Genomic DNA, 13829 nt, shown 5'->3' on the forward strand with positions numbered 1-13829 from the left:
TGAGGTCTGTGACAGGCAGTCAGAGGACTTAAATATGCATACATTTAGAAAATGTATTTACTCAGAAATGATTTTGGTCCTATAGGTCTGACCCGACCTGCTGAAGCAATCTTCCGTTGTCCGAGTGCATTTCATTTAAGTCCTACGGTAAAACGTTATTGCCCTGGCAGCTGTCAATGTTACCTAACAGTGTTTTACTGTGGGTAGAACTAATGGCTTCCGTTGTGGAGGAGTCTGCCTCCATAGAGAAATACAATGCCTTCAGACTTTTTCCACATTTTGTTGTTACAGCCTGAATTTAAAATGGGATACATGTAGATTTTTTGGGGGGGGGCACTGGCCTACACACAATAACCCAGAATGTAGAAGTGGAATTGTTTTTGAAATGTATACAAATGAATTACAAATGATAAACTGAAATGTCTTAAGTCAATAAGTATTCAACCCCTTTTGTTATGGCAAGCCTAAATAAGTTCAGGAGTAACAATGTGCTTAACAAGCCACATAATAAGTTGCATGGACTCACTCTGTGTGCAATAAGTGTTTAACATGATTTATGAATGACTACCTTCTCTGTAGCCCACACGTACAATTGTCTGTAAAGTCCCTCAGTCTAGCAGTGAATTTCAAACGGATACAACCACAAAGACCAGGGAGGTTTTCCAATGCTTCGCAAAGAAGGGCACCTATTGGTAGATGAGTAAAAAATAAAATAGCAGACATTGAATATCCTTTTGAGCATGGTGAAGTTATTAGTTACTTCTTGAATGGCGTATCAATACACCCAGTCACTACAAAGATACAGGAGTCCTTCCTAACTTGGTTGTCGGAGAGGAAGGAAACCACTCAGGGATTTCACCATGAGGCCAATGGTGACTTTAAAACGGTTACTGAGTTTAATGTCTGTGATAGGAGAACACTGAAGGATGGATCAATATTGTAGTCGCTCCACAATCATAATGTAATTGACAGAATGAAAAGGAAGCCTGTTCAGAATAAAACTATTTCAAAACATGCATCCTGTTTGCAATAAGGCACTAAAGTAAAACTGCAAAAAAAAAATATAATAATGAGTGTGATTTCCGGGATCGGTGAGCCAGGCACGGCTGTCCAAAATGTCTCTTCTCCTCCAAAAAGTCGTATTGGAGCTGAGCTGTGTCACAACCGATTAAGAAGACATGCTTAGACTACAGTCTCGGGCAGCATTCTATAGAATGTCGAGAACACAGCGCATCAGCTACTTTGTGTTGGTTTCCTTTTTAATGTCTTTAGCTCCTCTCTGAAAAGATTACATTTGATTTAAAAAAATATATATATTTACTGTGGCTCAGAGTTTTCACATTGCAATCTGTATTATGTAACATGTTATAACTCTTCCACACGCAAGTAAAATTAAACTCCTTCCAAATCTGACTTGGATCATCAGTATTTTCCAAACTACAGTGCCACTGATAAGTGACTTGATTATTATCCATAGCATGAGTAGATGCGATGCATGCAGAACTGTGCAGAGCTCTCATGGCTGCTCTGCGCGCATTTTAAGACGATGTTGTGCTTTTGTGCTCCGATTCTCTCCTACATGCCCATAATGTTCATGAAAGATTCAGGGGCTACGAACTGCTAAGTGCAGAGAGGCACTTTGTGACTCACTACTGACCTTTTTGTATGGAAGCACAGGCAAACAGATTCAGGTTTATCTGACGGAAAATATACTGAACAAAAATAGAAATGCAACATGTAAAGTGTTGGTTCCATGAGCTGAACTGAAAGATCCCAGAAATGTTCTATACGCACAAAAAGCTTATTTCTCAACTTTTGCACAAATTTGTTTACATCCCTGCTCGTGATAATTTCTCCTTTGCCATGATAATCCATCCAGGTGTGGCATATCACGAAACGGATTAAACGGCATGATCATTACACAGGTGCACTTTGTGCTGTGGACAATAAAAGGCCACTCTAAAATGTGCAGTTTCGTCACACAGCACAATACCGCAATTGACATGCTGACTGCAGGAATGCCCACCTGAGCTGTTGCCAGAGAATTGAATGTTAATTTCTCTACCATAAGCCATCTGAACGTTGTTTTAGAGAATTTGGCAGTATGTCCAACCTGCCTCACAACTGCAGACCACGTGTGGCCAGATCAGGACCTCCACATCCCTTTTGTGGGGAATAACTCATTCTGATTGGCTGGGCCTGGCTCCCCAGTGGCTGGGCCTGGCTCCCCAGTGGGTAGGCCTATGCCCTCCCAGGTCCACCCATGTCTGCGTCGCACCTGCCCAGTCATGTTGAATCCATAGATTAGGGCCTAATGAATTTACTGAACTGTAACTCAGTAAAATTGTTGCATGTTGCGTTTTATATTTTTGTTCAATATAGTTATTTTTGGTCCTATAGTCGTTTCAAAGCAGCACAGACAATTTAGTTAGACTAATCATTGGCTGACCTGATCACTTCCGCAGAGGGTTTTATAACAATACATTAAAAGGGAGCAAACAGGAAAATAGTGGAGAAATGGAAGAGCCAGAGATGATAGGAACCAGAGGCTATGGCAAAAATGTTTTCCATGTCTGCCATAATCACAGCATCTGTGTGAATTTGATTATGATACCCTAATTGATAAGATTGTACAGCACACCACTGTTCAATGTTTGTTTTGACCTACAGTATTTACCTTGTTGATATAACCGTTAACTCTGGCATTGTTTGCTCTTACATATATCTGTTGATGTCAAACTGGCATTTGGAAAAGGACGGCCACAACCAGCGCTTGATCCATGGGCTGTTGATAGCTTTTTGGAACCGAGTCCTTTCAGGTCAGCAGTTTTAATTCCATTAAGTTGGAGGATGCAGCTATAGGCTACAGGCCAGTTAGAATGATTCATGCTTTCTACAACCGGAGGAGGAACCATAGAATCAGTCGAATTGTAGAATTAGAATCATTCTATGTAAGGGGCTGTGTTGGGGATAAAGGGATCAATCAGAACTGTTTTACCAGAGTAATAATATATGCGATTAGTGTTATTATAGTTATGCATGGTAATAGCGTTGTTATTACACAGTGAGAATGAATCTTATTACAAGCAGATCTGACCGCATTGTAAAGTAAATGCTGCTAGTTTGGACACTGTCCTAATTTGACCATTGAAAAAATGGGTCTGTATGCTGTAATTGCCTAAAACCTTGGCCTTGTTTCGATGTGTGTTCCATAGCTGCACGGCACGATCAATCCTAACTAACTGAGCCCTACAGTTTTTTTTGCCTGCCTGGCTACGTTCCAAATGGCACCCTATTCCCTTTTCTAGTGCACAAATTTTGACCAACGCGTCTGGGGGGGGGGAACAATTAATACAATTAGGCCCTCATAAACGACTTAACTACTGCCTCGGGCCTGGAATAGACATTGTGTCTCATAGAAAATGACAAGCATTAGAGGCTATTTAAAGTATAGCTGTAATCTATGTGCATATAATACGGTTGCAGCCTCAGGCTCGACTTTCTCACAGTGAAGTTAATCTATGCTGGAATACTTAGCTACTGTAGGTATTTCTCTTTTACTATATTGACAAAGACGAGATTTAGAGAAATAAGAACTCATGAGTCATGAGATGTAGCTCGCACCGTTGAGGTTTTAGCAGAACTATGTAATGTGGCCTAGTTGGTTAAGTCTGTTTTTAACTGATTTTATTCTTTTTTTCGGCTGGTGTTTTACAAGGATCCAACAAAGTACATCATGAGATTTCTCTGAATTCACGTAGAAAATGTGCCTTTCATTCTAACGTGAGGCAGCATATGGTAAGTTTTGTCTGGTGGGACGTATTCCCCCTTTCTCTCTGTCACAACAATGGGGCACATTACCCCAGAACCCCTCTGCTCCACTGGACTGGCAGTCTGACACATTCTTAGAAGAGAATGGCTAACAACAGTTCTACTACCAGAGAATTAGAATGAGTTCTATAACTTCTAAAGCCCTGCTCCGGAAGGGTTGGCCTGGTTTGCCCTTCGAGGTTCGCAGGACAAGCAGAACCAGCAGGCTCTTTTGGATAGTCTGGCCCAAGATAAAGCCAAGCTGAATAGGACCTCAAACGGACAAAGCTCTATAGAAACAGACAGATGTCTTTGTTACAAAAAATACAGTATTAAATGGACTGTTTGTCTTTCATGCGTTTCTTAAAACAATTGACTACTTGTGCTTATGTGAGAGTTGGGGGGTATCCAGATTTCCATAACTTCATACTGTTCCTGCGCCATTCCAGGCTATACACTACCGTTCAAAAGTTTGGGGTCACATAGAAATGTCCTTGTTTTTGAAAGAAAAGCTATTTTGTCCATTTAAAATGACATCAAATTGATCAGAAATACAGTATAGATATTGTTAATGTTGTAAATGACTATTGTAGCTTGAAACGGCTGATTTTAATGGAATATCTTCAGAGGCGTACAGAGGCTTATCAGCCACAATTACTCCTGTGTTCCAATGGTACGTTGTGTTAGCTAGTCCAGGTTTATCATTTTAAAAGGCTAATTGATCATTAGAAAACCCTTTTGCAATTGTTAGCACAGCTGAAAAGGGTGGTTCTGATTTAAAGAAGCAATAAAACTGTCCATCTTTAGACTAGTTAAGTATCTGGAAGATCAGCATTTGTCGGTTCGATTACTGGCTCAAAATGGCCAGAAACAAAGAACTTTCTTCTGAAACTCGTCAGTCTAGTCATGTTCTGATAAATTAAGGCTATTCCGGACCTATTTTCTCTCCATATCCCCGGATTTCTACCGCTAGCTCTGGACATTTACACCTGGTTCTTGCAGCTAGCTAGCTGCTATCCGAGTGACTTGGCTAACGTCGGTCCCGGAGCTAACATCAATTATTCCGGAGCTAGCCAGCTGAAGAGTTCCATCAGCCACTCCTGGGCTACGATCACCTATCCGGACCCGTTTTACTGCCGATGCGGAGGCCCATCGGTCCTTCCCGACTGGACTACCGACGTTATCTGGCCGAAGGAATTATCCAACTGGCCCCTCCGTCGCGACGTAACCTGAACGCCCATCTGCGGCCAGCTAATCGTTAGCTGTCTTATCGGCTGCTATCTGAATAGGTCTATCAGCCAATTTTCTTGGGCCACTATAACTATTTTGCCAATTGGATTGGTCCCCTCTACCACACGGAACCCCACTAATCTACCGACGGAAACGCACGAGGTGGCTAATAACAGACCATCTTCCGCAACCGACCTCACTACTCACTGGACCCCTTTGATCACTTGGCTAAGCATGCCTCTCCTTAATGTCAATATGCCTTGTCCATTGCTGTCCTGGTTAGTGTTTATTGGCTTATTTCACTGTAGAGCTCTAGCCCTGCTCATTATACCTTATCCAACCTCTCAGTTCCACCACCCACACATGCGATGACATCACCTGGGTTCAATGATGTTTCTAGAGACAATATCTCTCTCATCACTCAATGCCTAGGTTTACCTCCACTGTATTCACATCCTACCATACCTTTGTCTGTATATTATACCTTGAAGATATTTTATCGCCCCCAGAAACCTGCTCCTTTTACTCTCTGTTCCGGATGTCCTAGACGACCAATTCTCATAGCTTTTAGCCGTACCCTTATCCTACTCCTCTGGCGATGTAGAGGTGAATCCAGGCCCTGCAGTGCCTAGCTCCACTCCTATTCCCCAGGCGCTCTCTTTTGATGACCTTTGTAACCGTAATAGCCTTGGTTTCATGCATGTTAACATTAGAAGCCTCCTCCCTAAATTTGTTTTATTCACTGATTTAGCACACTCTGCCAACCCGGATGTCCTAGCCGTGTCTGAAAATACTGGCTTAGGAAGACCACCCAAAACTCTGAAATCTCCATCCCTAACTACAAAATTTTCAGACAAGATAAAGGAGGTGGTGTTGCAATCTACTGCAGAGAGAGCCTGCAGAGTTCTGTCCTACTATCCAGGTCTGTACCCAAACAATTTGAACTTCTTCTTTTAAAAATCCACCTCTCTAAAAACAAGTCTCTCACCGTTGCCGCCTGCTATAGACCACCCTCTGCCCCCAGCTGTGCTCTGGACACCATATGTGAACTGATTGCCCCCCCATCTATCTTCAGAGCTCGTGCTGCTAGGTGACCTAAACTGGGACATGCTTAACACCCCAGCCATCCTACAATCTAAGCTTGATGCCCTCAATCTCACACAAATTATCAATGTACCTACCAGGTACCACCCCAAAGCCGTAAACACGGGCACCCTCATAGATATCATCCTAACCAACTTGCCCTCTAAATACAACTCTGCTGTTTTCAACCAAGATCTCAGCAATCACTGCCTCATTGCCTGCATCCGTAATGGGTCAGCGGACAAATGACCTCCACTCATCACTGTCAAACGCTCCCTGAAACACTTCAGCGAGCAGGCCTTTCTAATCGACCTGGCCCGGGTATCCTGGAAGGATATTTACCTCATCCTTTCAGTAGAGGATGCCTGGTTATTTTTGTTGAAATGCCTTCCTCACCATCTTAAATAAGCATTCCCCATTCAAGAAATTTAGAACCAGGAACAGATATAGCCCTTGGTTCTCTCCAGACCTAACTGCCCTTAACCAACACAAAAACATCCTGTGGCGTTCTGCATTAGCATCGAACAGCCCCCGTGATATGCAACTTTTCAGGGAAGTTAGAAACCAATATACACAGGCAGTTAGAAAAGCCAAGGCTAGCTTTTTCAAGCAGAAATTTGCTTCCTGCAACACAAACTCAAAGTTCTGGGACACTGTAAAGTCCTTGGGGAATAAGAGCACCTCCTCCCAGCTGCCCACTGCACTGAGGATAGGAAACTCTGTCACCACCAATAAATCCACTATAATTGAGAATTTCAAAAAGCATTTTTCTACGGCTGGCCATGCTTTCCACCTGGCTACCCCTACCCCGGTCAACAGCACTGCACCCCCCACAGCAACTCGCCCAAGCCTTCCCCATTTCTCCTTCTCCCAAATCCAGTCAGCTAATGTTCTGAAAGAACTGCAAAATCTGGACCCCTACAAATCAGCCGGGCTAGACAATCTGCACCCTTTCTTTCTAAAATGATCTGCCGAAATTGTTGCAACCCCTATTACTAGCCTGTTCAACCTTTCTTTCGTGTCGTCTGAGATTCCCAAAGATTGTAAAGCAGCTGAGATCATCCCCCTCTTCAAAGGGGGGACATTCTTGACCCAAACTGGTACAGACCTATATCTATCCTACCCTGCCTCTCTAAAGTCTTCGAAAGCCAAGTCAACAAACAGATTACCGACCATTTCGAATCCCACCACATCTTCTCTGCTATGCAATCTGGTTTCAGAGCTGGTCATGGGTGCACCTCAGCCACGCTCAAGGTCCTAAACGATATCTTAACCGCCATCGATAAGAAACTATACTGTGCAGCATTATTCATTGACCTGGCCAAGGCTTTCGACTCAGTCAATCACCACATCCTCATTGGCAGACTCAACAGCCTTGGTTTCTCAAATGATTGCCTCACCTGGTTCACCAACTACTTCTCTGATAGAGTTCAGTGTGTCAAATCGGAGGGCCTGTTGTCCGGGCCTCTGGCAGTCTCTATGGGGGTGCCACAGGGTTCAATTCTTGGGCCGACTCTTTTCTCTGTGTACATCAATGATGTCGCTCTTGCTGCTGGTGGTTCTCTGATCCACCTCTACGCAGATGACACCATTCTGTATACTTCTGGCCCATCTTTGGACACTGTTAACTACCCTCCAGACGAGCTTCAATGCAATACAACTCTCCTTCCGTGGCCTCGAACTGCTCTTAAATACAAGTAAAACTAAATACATGCTCTTCAACCGATCGCTGCCTGCACCTGCCCGCCTGTTCAGCATCACTACTCTGAACGGCTCTGACTTGGAATATGTGGACAACTACAAATACCTAGGTGTCTGGTTAGACTGTAAACTCTCCTTCCAGACTCACATCAAACATCTCCAATCCAAAGTTAAATCTAGAATTGGCTTCCTATTTCGCAACAAAGCATCCTTCACTCATGCTGCCAAACATACCCTCGTAAAACTGACCATCCTACCGATCCTTGACTTCGGCGACGTCATTTACAAAATAGCCTCCAATACCCTACTCAATAAATTGGATGCAGTCTATCACAGTGCCATCTGTTTTGTCACCAAAGCCCCATATACTACACGCCACTGCGACCTGTACGCTCTCGTTGGCTGGCCCTCGCTTCATACTCATCGCCAATCCCACTGGCTACGGGTCATCTACAAGACCCTGCTAGGTAAAGTTCCCCCTTATCTCAGCTCGCTGGTCACCATAGCAGCACCCAACTGTAGCACGCGCTCCAGCAGGTATATGTCTCTGGTCACCCCCAAAGCCAATTCCTCCTTTTGGCCGCCTCTCCTTCCAGTTCTCTGCTGCCAATGACTGGAACGAACTACAAAAATTTCTAAAACTGTAAACACTTATCTCCCTCACTAGCTTTAAGCACCAGCTGTCAGAGCAGCTCACAGATTACTGCACCTGTACATAGCCCATCTATAATTTATCCCAAACAACTCCCTCTTCCCCTACTGTATTTATTTATTTATTTTGCTCCTTTGCACCCCATTATTTCTACTTTGCACTTTCTTCCACTGCAAATCTACCATTCCAGTGTTTTACTTGCTATATTGTATTTACTTCGCCACCATGGCCTTTTTTGCCTTTACCTCCCTTATCTAACCTCATTTGCTCACTTTGTATATAGATTTATTTTTCTACTATATTAGAAAATTAGACTGTTTGTTTTACTCCATGTGTAACTCTGTTGTTGTTGTATGTGTCAAACTGCTTGCTTTATCTTGGCCAGGTCGCAAATGTAAATGAGAACTTGTTCTCAACTTGCCTACCTGATTAAATAAAGGTGAAATAAAATACATTTAAAAAAGACGTGCCATTGAAACACAGGAGTGATGGTTGCTGATAATGGGCCTATGTAGATATTCCATAAATCTGCCGTTTCCAGCTACAATAGTCATTTACAACATTAACAATGTCTACACTGTATTCCTGATCAATTTGATGTTATTTTAATGGACAAATGTGCTTTTCTTTCAAAAACAAGGACATTTCTAAGTGACCCCGGTAGTGGTAAATGCAACATGCAATCATTTTAAAGATTTTACTGAGTTACAGTTCATAAGGAAATCCATCAATTGAAATACATTCACTATGCCCTAATCTATGGGTTTCACATGACTGGGAATACAGATATGCATCTGTTGGTTACAGATATCTTAAAGGTAGGGGCGGGGGATCAGAAAATCAGTGAAGTTCCTTCCCTCTGTAAGTGATGTTTTGAATTACAGCGTATCTGTTTTAAAAGCCCAAGTACTTTAAGAACTGTACATTCATGTCTGCTTTAATCCTCTAGAGTGGTCGCCTTGTCAGTCTGTAACATTGCCTCACTACCCTGTGTAACAGTATAGCTTCCGTCCCTCTCCTCGCCCCAACCTGGGCTTGAACCAGGGACCCTCTGTACACATCAACAACTGACACCCACCGAAGCATCGTTACCCATCGCGCCACAAAAGCCGCGGTCCTTGCAGAGCAAGGGGAACAACTACTTCAGGTCTCGGAGCAAGTGAAGTCACCCGATTTGAAACGCTATTAGCGCGCACCACCGCTAACTAACTAGCCATTTCACATCGGTTACACCTGCAGACACATCAGTGCAATAAATCTTGACCTTAATAGCCTTGCAGCACAGTGACTGACTGGTATTTAGTATCCCTAGTAGTACTTCACTATCCCTTTACTGACATTAACAGCTATAAGTAGACCTACTGTATATGATAAATACATTAATGCATATTTCTGTCAGAGTAGAGTACACTGAAGGTCAGGTCAACTATATAATGTAGGTCATAGTCAGTGCCCTATGGAAGTCAGATGAGGTTGTTCAATAGACTACTATCGCAGTCTAAATATAACTTAGCTCAGTCTTGTTAATTGCAATCCACTTTTCTGAATCAGTAGTGAACAATTTAGGGAATAGGGTGCCATTTGAGATGCAGTCTTTGTTTTCAATTAGTTGTATGCTCCTGCTGGCTGCTAAGTTTACCCATAGTTGGCAACCTATTGGCCACCAGCTGTTTATTCCCAAAGAGCTATCCCCCTGTCTTCACATCCTCTCCTCCAATAGTTGAGGGTCATAGCCAGGCTGGTCCCAAGGAGCTAGACCCTCCCCTCTTCACATCCTCCTCTCCTTCTCTTATAGGTGAGGGTCATAGCTAGCCACCCTCTTCACCTCCCTCTCTATAGTCTAGTCACCAAGCCCAGACTACAACCTATTGCCCACCAGCTGCCAGCCCCAGTGTGGTTCCAGGGATGTAGCTCTCCTCTCCTTCTCCCTCTATAGTGGAGGGTCACAGCCAGGCCACCACTGTAATAGTGCATTTGAAGCCTGCTACAATGACCTTGCTTAAGTTCCACAACTGACTTACACTTTTTCTCTCCCTCCCTCAAAACACTTTTTACTAGATTTAAGATTGGACATTTTCAGGGGGGTTAGTTTAGTTTAAAAAAAATAAAAAATTATCTACCTTTTTTATTTAATCAGGGAGTCACCGTTGAGACCAGCGTCTCTCTTACGAATTAGCCCGGCATAAACCATTTTATTGCATGCATCCCTCTATGCTTCGAGTTACCCAACCAAGGTGAAATGGAAATATCCTGTTACCGTGTGTGTACTATATTGGTGGAAAATAAAATTGGGAAAGTAGTAAGTAACCCTGTCACACACATACAAGAGAATCCGTACCTATGTTTTCTTCCAATTGGCTACATATTCTCATGCGAATATTCTACCATCCGCATGAAGAAAATATTCGAATATTCCCACCTGTGGTGTTTCCGCCAACCTCACTTGTGGATACAAATCAGTGCGTGATGAAATAGTGTGCGCAAAATGTACTTTATTGATTAAGTTTTCATTTACTGAAAAAAATGCGTTTCCAGTGCTTTTTCAACTCTACGGATAGTTGTGTCACATGCTATTTATTAACGTAACAGTAAATGTGCATACTCTGGTCTTGGCATGTGTGCTCTAACCAACAGCTTGCAGATACAGTGCGGGTATACAAGTCTCAAATATTATTATGGATGAGAGCGAGCATATTTGTCAAACTGCAGTCAAACGTCGATCATCATATCACCAGAATCAGGCCCTCGATTTTTATTAGAAAGGAGCATGAAAATCATCACCATGCACTTTCACCACCACGTGAAATCCGTAACTCCTTTAATCTGTAGCCTAGTACTGCGTGGTTTCCGGAGTCGTAGTGGGAGGACCACACACCAATATCATTGTGTGAATCCAAGTTTACTTCAATATGATGGTTATTATAGGCGATCAATATTTGCACATTAAAGGCGTTTCCAGCGAAAATTTCACGTAATTTTAGACAGAAAGATCCCACCATGTCGAACTAACAAATTATCTGTCGGTATTTCTAAAGTTGTACCGAAGGGGGGGAGATAATGTGTCTTACTTTAATTTAGGATTATCTGCATGTCTTCGGGTTATGATATTTGTGCGTCTAACTTTCTCACTCATCATTACTCACAATTCATTCAGTATCATCTGTAATCATGGTAACGTCCACATAGTGTAGAAGGGATTAGTAACACATTACATTCTTATTTACAATCAACGTGACTCAAATGACACAATACATTATTTACCATTCATTTCTATTGGGCACAAAATAATGAAACGCAACCAATACAAACAGCAAATGCATCCAACAATTTTGTAAAGCTCACAAGCTTGAACTTGTCATGTCGTGCTATGAATATGAGACAAATACGTAAGTTTGTATTACTTTAATACACAAGTGAATTTATCCCAATACTTTTGGTCCCCTTAAATGGGGGGACTATGTACAGAAAGTGGTGTAATTTCTAAACGGTTCACCTGATAAGGATGAAAATACCCTTAAATTAAAATATGACAGTCTGCACTTCAACGTCAGTCATTGTGTCATTTCAAACCCAAAGTGCTAGATTTGAAGTCTAAACCCAACTTTTTATTTTTATTGCCTCTTCACTGTTTAACAGGGAAAATCCATATTTATGAACAGAACATGCTTTTTTTTTTTAGGTTTGCCATAGTACATTATATTGAAAACGTGTTTTTAATGACTAGATTACTAATCTACTACCTTCCCGGAAAATCCCACCCACAATAATTAATTGACCCTACCAACTCTGACTAATTTTATTAAAATAAACAGAACAGCACACAATGTAATTGTGTTTTTGTTCTTAACCACACATTTCTACTGTAGCCTACCTTGACAATCTTGCTTTTAAGATCAAAGAAAATAAAAGGGTTTTACATTTAAGAAATCTGTAGCCTGCAGAACTAGGCTACTATTATTATTCCCCCCTTTTTTTTAATTGCCCTTCTGTTTTTAAGTGTCATTTTGAACAACCACGTTGAGTAGGCTATATCTTACAGCAAGTGAAGAACTAGAATAATCCTGAAAAGGTATGAGGAAAAACAAGTGTAGTCTCAGCAAGTAGATTAGTTGTCCTTTCCTTTTTCCTCCGACATTAACATTTTTTTAGGCACCATTGTTTGAAATGTTGTCACCATGTTTAAAAGAATATATAAAAAAATGCAGCATACATATTTGGTGCAAAGAGGGTAGAAAGTGCTTATTTGGTCAATTTTTAACCTACCAAGCCAACTACAGCTGTTTTATCGAGATACAAATATCCTGTGCTTTTTTTCATTTGGCACATAGGCGCATACAGACCACTGCATAAAAAGGCACATTTGCAGGTTGAACACACTAGTGCACAATTCCGAAAATGTTCTGTTTCTGGGAAATTTGTGGGCACGTGTCCAGCAGTGTTCGGGCCTTCGTGTCCCATAAATCTCAGATAATGTATGGACGTGTAATATGTCCGGAAACGGTTCAGTAAATCCTGAGGAAAGGACCACACACATCTACCCACTTACCAGAACACATCTTGAAATTCCAGTGCTTGCCTTTGACGTTAGTTGCAATACATCTCCGTTCCATGTCCCTCCCATAAATGGCTGTGTACTTGCTCAAGGTTGGGCATACTTATTCGCCTCATTGAATGCTGATGCTTGCCTTGGTGGCTGTCACTGGTGTATTGAAAACACAATTATTAAATGAAGGAATTACAGTGAATTAGGAATGAATTAATTACTTTTTAATTATTATCTTCACACATCAGGGTTCCTTCACCTTTTCAGAAATGTAATTCAAGCACCACTATGAAGGTTTTTCCAGCACCTCACAACATCGATATACTAAAACGACTCTTAGTTCTTTGAATAAAACAATACACAATACACTTCTTGAAGGATGACAATTTCAGTAGAGCAAGAGAAAGCGGGTAATAGCATCTGCATTTAAGCTGAGCGGAGCCTGAAACTAAAGTAACTCCAGTACTCTGTTTTGATTCTTTTGAAAACGCTTTAATCTTTTGAATTTTGAATGTTGTGCTTACCTGCTTAAATGTCTTAAAGGGGGTTGGGTGTTCTACCTCATGGAGGAATATGAACGGGCCTATTCAAAGATCGAACAAAGTATTTTCAAGAGAATCAAGCACAATACTGACAGTAGCCATCCAGCTTGGCCCAGAGCGAGGCTCCATTGGGGGTGCTATAGTGTTGGGTTGAGGGGTCAATGGGATATAGGTTTGCCTTGATCGAAACCCCAGACATGATCCGTGTGGTGTGGCTCGCGAAGTAGCTTTGGTCCCTCTCAAAGCAGCGCTGTAGTTCTTAAATAAG

General features: G+C 42.0%; 1 protein-coding gene across 3 annotated transcripts in view; it reads left to right on the forward strand.

Moving 5' to 3' along the window:
- Positions 1–13829, forward strand: part of LOC115172243 (SAM and SH3 domain-containing protein 1) — an 84192-nt gene that overhangs the window by 1504 nt on the left and 68859 nt on the right. The gene's annotated exons all lie outside the window — the stretch shown is intronic.

The sequence above is a fragment of the Salmo trutta genome, chromosome 33, assembly GCF_901001165.1.
Source record: "Salmo trutta chromosome 33, fSalTru1.1, whole genome shotgun sequence".
Lineage (NCBI taxonomy): Eukaryota > Metazoa > Chordata > Actinopteri > Salmoniformes > Salmonidae > Salmo > Salmo trutta.